Source organism: Otolemur garnettii, unplaced genomic scaffold (genome assembly GCF_000181295.1).
Source record: "Otolemur garnettii isolate 467f Iridium unplaced genomic scaffold, OtoGar3 scaffold00072, whole genome shotgun sequence".
NCBI lineage: Eukaryota > Metazoa > Chordata > Mammalia > Primates > Galagidae > Otolemur > Otolemur garnettii.
Genome location: NW_003852467.1, coordinates 2,737,347 through 2,744,135, shown reverse-complemented (window position 1 = coordinate 2,744,135; position 6,789 = coordinate 2,737,347). Strand labels below are relative to the sequence as shown.

At 42.2% G+C, this 6,789-nt stretch overlaps 1 pseudogene; it reads left to right on the top strand.

Annotated features, from left to right (window-relative positions):
- The first annotated feature begins 2,912 nt into the window (after positions 1 to 2,912).
- LOC100943345 lies at positions 2,913 to 4,472 on the top strand (annotated as a pseudogene).
- The last annotated feature ends 2,317 nt before the right edge of the window (positions 4,473 to 6,789 follow it).

Sequence of the window (6,789 nt, the reverse complement as noted above, 5' to 3'; positions counted from 1 at the left end):
ATAAGAGTTGTAACACTCGTATCCTGCCCTGCAAGGAGGTTTGGTTCTTTGAGCTGTAAATAAAACCTCACTGTTCGTTCTATGGTCTATCGATTTCATTCATCGAATCGTTGAGACCAAGAGCCTGGAAATCCAGTGTTAAAAATCCGGTATCAACTGGGCATGAAAGAGGTGTAAGGTGGTGAAAGAGATATCAGCCCCCTGGTCCAATTCTGCTACTGGGTGGGACTTTCTGACTCCACAGAGCACCGGAGTGAGCCACATTTGAGCAGCCAGTAGAACTCTGCTATCTAGTTGCTGGAGATCTATCAAATTCTCCCACTTGACAGTTGGTACTGACGGGGTCAACTGATTTGGATCTCCTAACCTGGGCCAATCACCCAAGGACCCTTTTGGGTGGTACCCTGGTTGTGTGGCAATGGGAAGGGTTGATTTTCCCCTTCCAGTTGTTGCCTATGGGGGGCAGGGTGTTTTAGTTGCTTGTATTTCTCCACAGCTCAAACTTCAACCCAGAGTCATTGATCCACTAGGATCAGACAAAGACCAGCTGAATACAAGACAGAGCCACCTAACCCCAATACACCAAGCAGGTCCCCAGAGTCTCAGACTGTAATACTGTACAGGTCCTTTGCAAAGCTGTAGGGGAAAAAGCTACAGTCACCAGTCCCAATCCTTGGCAAAGGGTTGGTTAACCACAACTCCAGGAGCCCCCAATCCAATTTCACCTTACTTGCCCATCTAGCCAAACGGGGAAAAATAATCATGGGGTGGAATCAGCAGAAAAATTCTGGCAACATGAATAATCAGAGTAGATCAACTCCCCCAAGAAATGACAAAACAAACACATCAGATGATGTCATTCATAAGCAAATGACTGACATATCAGAAATCCAGTTTAGAATTTGGATGGCAAATAAAATCAACAGAATGGAGGTAAATGTGGAATTGTAATTTTAAGGAGAAATTCAAAAATTATCTCAAGAATTCAATGAATTCAAAGACAAAATCACCAAAGATTTTGACACATTGAGGTAAGAAATTGCAGCCCTCAAATATCTGAAAAATACCATAGACTCCCTCAGTAACAAAATGGAGCAGGCAGAAGAAAGGATCTCTGACACTGAAGACAAAACTTTTGACTGCTCCCAAATGCTCAAAGATGAAGACATGTGGAGAGCAAAACCAGACCATTCCCTGAGAGAATTGTGGGACCACTCAGTAAGAGCAAACATTCGCCTTATAGGAATCCCTGAAGAGAAAATTATAGACCAACATCTCTAATGAATTTCAATATTCAATAAGATCCTAGCAAACAGAATCCAGCAACACACAAAACAAATTATATATCATGACCAGAAGGGTTTCATCCCAGGGTCCCAAGGATGGTTCAATACATGTAAATCTATAAATATAATACATCACATAAGCAAATTAAAAAACAAAGACCATATGATTCTCTCAATTGATGTAGAACAACCTTTTGATAATATCCAGCATCCTTTCTTGATCAGAACATTTAAGAAATTAGGTATAGAAGGAACATTTCTTAAACCAATAGAGGCCATCTACAGCAAACCCACAGCCAATATCATGTTAAATAGAGTAAAACTGAAATCATTTCTACTCAGCTCAGGAGCCAGGCAAGGTTGCCCATTGTCTCAATTGCTTTTTAACATTGTAATGGAAGTCTTAGCCATCACAATCAGGCAAGAGAAGCCAATCAAGGGTATCCAAATAGGATCAGAGGAGATCAACCTGTCACTCTTTGCAGATGATATGATTGTATACCTGGAAAACACCAGGGGCTCAACTACAAAACTCCTAGAAGTGATCAATGAATACAGCAGCATCTCAGGATACAAAATCAATACTCACAAATCTGTAGCCTTTATATATGCCAACAATAGTCAAGGTGAAAAAACAATCAAGGACTCTATAGTGCCAAAGATGATGAAATATATGTGAGCGTATCTAACAAAGTATATGAAAGATGTCTATAAAGAGACCTATGAAACTGTAAGAAAAGAAAAAGCTAAAGATATTAACAAATGGAAAAATATGCCATGCTCATGGCTGGGAAGAATAAATATTGTTAAAATGTCTACTTCTCAAAGCAATCTATAGATTTAATGCAAGCCCTATTAAATTACCTCTGTCATAGTTTAAAGATCTGGAAAAATTCGTACTTGGTTTTATATGGAAACAGAAAAAACCTCGAATAGCCAAGATATTACTCAAAAATAAACACAAATCAGGAAGAATCACACTATCAGACTTCAGACTATACTATAAATCTATAGTGATCAAAACAGCACGGTACTGGCACAAAAAGAGAGAGGTAGATGTGTGGAACAGAATTGAAAACCAAGAGATGAACCCAGACTAAAACCAGACTCACACCTTTCTCCTCTAACAAAAACCGACTTTCAGTGGTTAAAGTACTTAAACTTAAGACGTGAAACTATAAAAACTGTTGGAGACAGTGCAGGGAAAACACTTGAAAAAATTGGCCTGGAAGAATACTTTATGAGGAGGACCCCCTGGGCAAGTGAAGCAACATCAAAAATACATTACTGGGATATGATCAAACTAAAAAGCTTCTGCACTGCCAAGAACACAGAAACTAAAGCAAGCAGACAGCCCTCAGAATAGAAGAGGATTTTTCAGGTTATATTTTCGACAAAGGTCTAATAACCAGAATCCACAGAAAACTCAAACTTATTAATAAGAAAAGAACAGAGACCGCAATTAAAAGGGCCATACCATCAACCCACCGTTTTACAACATCAACGAACCTGCAACAGAAAACATAGCCTACCCTTTCTCACAGGACTCAAATGCTAGGAATCCTATCCTACAGACCACCAGGGAAAAGGAAGATTATTTGAAGACTGCTTTTGTAATCAATTAACATGGACCCCAGCAGTGACTACAATTTCCTCAATCAGATTTTATGGCGAAGGGTAAAACTCACATTAGTTTATGGCATCTTCGAGAGTGTCCTCCAGCATGTGGACCCTAACAAGATCGTTGTCCTAAAAAAAGTGAAGAATGTACAAACAGGACAAAGTGTCCCAGGAGTGAAGATTTTGGGGGGGCATGATATGGTGAATGTGGAAGTACTGGATGAAGTGGAGCAAGGTGCAGTGAGAGAAAAGGCTTCTTCTGTTAGTCTAAATACAGAAATAACCAGAATGGATAAAATAAAAAGATGAAAACCTGAATGTATTCAAGCCTTTTTCTCCTGCCCTTGAGGCACCAACTGTCTCCCTGCTGAATGACCTCAAGTACAGCCCATCAGAGGAAGAAGAGGTAACATACAGTCATTGATCAGTTCCAGCAGAAGTTTGGTGCTGCTATGCTCCACATCAAGAAACAGAGTATCCTAAGTGTCGCAGCAGAAGGAGCTACTGAGTGTGTTATGGGAAACTGTGTTGGCTTCAAGTGGCCATGAACAGCCAAGTATGTTGCAAGAGAGTTTAGTCAGCCACCTTAAAGTAGCCCCTAAATATCTCATCTTTCTAGAAGAGAGATAAAAACTAATTCAGGAAAATCCAGAACTGTGGTTCACACGACCTTTCACCCTCTTTGCTGAAAATTTTGGCCCTGGAAGCTACCTATCTTCTCCCACTTTGCTTGGTACTACTGGATGAAATGTCTGACCTAACCACCCTGGTGGATGGGTACCTAAACACTTACAGAGAGGGCTCTGCAGAGCAGCTTGGAGGTACAGAGCCTACAAGTATGGAGCTGCCAGAGGAACTGTTTCAACTCAAGGACTTTCAGAAACAGCACAGAGAGAGAGCGCTGTAAAAGAATACAGTGTGAATGCACAGAGACTCTTAATAAGGACACTGGTACATTCAAAGAAATTATTGACAGAAATAGCAGGAAAAGTCAGAGGTTTATTATTTTGTAAAAATTCTAGGACAGATAAATCTCCAAGTTTTACATCTCATGAATATCTTGAGGATGTGAGTTTTCTGAAAGAAGAATATAAGAGTACACAAACTACAGAACTTCAACATCTACTTCCCAGAAAGGAAGGGGAAGCCAATGAGGATTACAGCAACAAACTCATTTGCCTGGAGTCAAAGGGGTCAGAGGACCAGGAAATAACTCAAAAAGATAACTTTACAATACCCCAACCTCTGTTGCAGGCAAGTTTTTCTTTGAAAGAGGAGATAGAACAGTTATTAATGGTGGAAAACAAGGAAGATTTAAAATGTTCAAAACAGGATGTTTCAATGTCTCCTCTTGTTCAGGAAACCACAGTATTTCTAAGTGATGCCTTTTATCCTTTAAGAAGAACTGTGCTTTCGGGGGTGGAGACAAGATGGCAGACTGCAGCCAGCTTTTTACAGAGGCTCCCATCCAGAAGGAGACTTAAAGGACAGAAGTTTAGCAAGGGAGCTGATGGTCTGGAGCAGAGCCAAGAGAGAAGATTGAAGAATATACTTCAACCTTGCTGAGGCAAGCTGCAACCCCAAAAATACAATCAAAAGGTACAAAATCCACCACCAAGCGGACGGGAGTGCCCTCCCCCACAAGAAGGGCTCGCAGTTTACTCCATACAAACAAGTGAGCAGAGTTCAAATATCCTCTCACTCTATCCCACAGGAGAGACCCTCTTAAAAACTGGACCTCTACCCCTGCTGGCATGCCACGGCACCCTCTGGCCAGGCATAAAACTGTAAAACTGTATAAAACTGTATATATTCCCTACCTGCAACTCTGAACTCTGAGGAATTCCCCTCCCACTCTCACCCCGAGGTTTGGAGGTTTGTTGCCCATGGAGTCCAGATTCTTGGGCATTTCCTTGAGAGGAGGGGAGGAGGAAAGTGCTGGTGCTGGTCTGTGCTGACTCTGTGGCACAGGAGCGAGCACAAGTCAGTCAGCTGAGAGGGAGGTACACAGAAATGCAGTATCCTGAGAGTGGCAGCTGTAGCACCAGGAAGGGCTCGCATCCCTAAGGCCATTCCGGACAGACACGCACTGTCTCTCTAGGCAACTGGAGGTTTCGGAAATTCTTCTCCCTTCTCCCATGACAGCCACTGGAGGAGCAGATTTGGGAAAATTCTGTGACTACTGACCTGGGTGGAGCGCTGGGACCAGAATACGTGCAAGCTCACAGACCTACAGGGACTGCTTATCTGACCATAATAGCACCTATCCCTCAGAGGGATAGGGCTGAGACAAAGGCAGTGGGCAGGCAGAGGCTGTATTTGATACCTGAGTGTAAACTCTAATTGCTTGCTGCCCAAGGCTGAGTTTCTTATCAGCTCTAGCAGCGTTTGACTTGTGGAAGAATTTAGCCAGAGCAACATCAACTAGGCACGGGGCTGGAACAGAGTGAACTACCCCAGCCTATAATAAGGTTGACAGGCCTCATCTCCCCCTGCCGGACTCAGATGTCTGGGTGACTCTGGCAGTCATAAAACCCTCCAGTTGCTTGCTGGAGTGAACTGTGTCACAGCAAGGTGGGGAAGGAGGTATCAACCTTCCCAGACTAATTCATTTGCTGGGTGGGTCCCTTTTCCCTCACGGAGCACTAGAGCAAGTTATATCTGAGCTGCGAGCAGACCCCTCTTATCTAGCTGCCAGAGACATTTGAATTCTCCCACTTGAGATTGGTACTGACTGGGACAACTGATTTGGACCTCTAGAACCAGGCAAATCACCCAAAGACTATCCAAAGTGGCACCCTGGGTGTATGGTTGAGGGAAGGTTTGATTTTCCTTGCCCAGCTGTTGTTTGTGGGGGGTGGGACAACATAATTGCTGGTATTTCTCCACAGCAGAGACTTCAACCAAGAGTAACTGATTCACTAGAGTAGGACAGAGACCAGCTGAAAATAAGACAAAGCCACTTACCCCCACCACACCAAGCAGGTCCCCAGTCTCTCAGGCCGTAACACGGTACAGGTCCTTGCCAAAATTCAAGGGGAAAAGCCAAACGGGGTAAGGTAATCATGGGGCACAATCAGCAGAAAAGCTCTGGTAATATGAATAACCAGAGTAGATCAACCCCCCCCATAAGAAAGGATGTGGCAGATGAAACTGAAGATCTGCTTTATAAACAGATGGCTAAGATGTGAGAAATCAAATTCAGAATTTGGATTGCAAATAAGATTAATAGAATAGAGGCAAAGATAGAAATAGAAATTTAAGGTACATTCGAAAAGTTCACTCAAATATTCAACAAATTCAAAGACAAAACCACCAATGATTTTGAAATATTGAGGCAAGAGATCGCAGCCCTCAGAGATCTAAAGAATACAACAGAATCCCTTGGTATCAGAATGCAGGAGGCAGAAGAAAGGATCTCAGACATAGAAGACAAAGTTTCTGAACATGCCCAAGTGTCCAAAGAGGATCAGAAATGGAAAGCAAAAACAGATCATTCTCTCAGAGAGCTCTGGAATAATTAGAAGAAAACTAATATTCACCTTAAAGGAATCCCTGAAGGCAACGAAGTTGCTTCACAAAACACAGAGGCTCTTCTGTATGAAATTATGAAAGATAACTTTCCAGATATGCCAAAAGATCCTGAAATTGAGATAGCAGACAGCTTCAGAACCCCAGCATGACTCAACATGAATAAGACATGCCCAGACACATCATAATTAACTTCACGAAAGTTAATATGAAGAGAAAATCTTGAAAACAGCAAGACGTAAGAAAACCATAACCTACAAGGGGAAGAATATCAGAATGACTTCAGATTTCTCTGCCAAAACCTTTCAGGCAAGAAGAGGGTGGTCATCGACATTTAATTAAAAAAAAAAAA